Here is a 566-nt window from a genome sequence, read left to right on the forward strand (position 1 = left end):
GGCGGGGTCGGGGGCAGCGGAGCCTAGAGGGGGCGCGCCCTCCGCCCCCACCGCGCGATTTTCCTGCGGGGAGGGACCTGGGGAAAAAGCAGAAATCTGAGGAAGGAGCACGGGCTCGCGGCGGAAGGCGGGATCGCACGCGGGGCGGAGCGGGCCGAGGATGGGACTGGGTGGGAGCTCGGGGCTCTGGCTAGGGCTGCGCTGCGTGACCGCCCGCAGCTGCTCCTCCAGCCGCGGCGCCGAACAGAGAAAGGCGCGGAGGGCGGTGCTACCAGCGCGGGGCTCCCGGCACCGGGCCGCAGCGCAGCCGCCCCCTGCGCGCCCGACCCAGGCCCCGGGGCTCCCTAGCGGCTAGTGGGTGTCTGCCTGGCTGCAGCGACTGGCGGGGACCGGGATATCAGGGCTGGGAGGAAGCCAACGCGACGCCGAGTTAATCCTGACCTGGGGACACCCTGAATTTCGGGATAAAAGATTTATCCGAGCCTGGGGGATTGCCTGCTCCCCACTCCGGTGCCCACCGCACTGGGCAGGAAGCAGTGAGCGCCGGGGGAGGCGCCTTCTCGCCG

Source organism: Colobus angolensis, unplaced genomic scaffold (genome assembly GCF_000951035.1).
Source record: "Colobus angolensis palliatus isolate OR3802 unplaced genomic scaffold, Cang.pa_1.0 Scaffold26, whole genome shotgun sequence".
NCBI classification, from domain to species: domain Eukaryota; kingdom Metazoa; phylum Chordata; class Mammalia; order Primates; family Cercopithecidae; genus Colobus; species Colobus angolensis.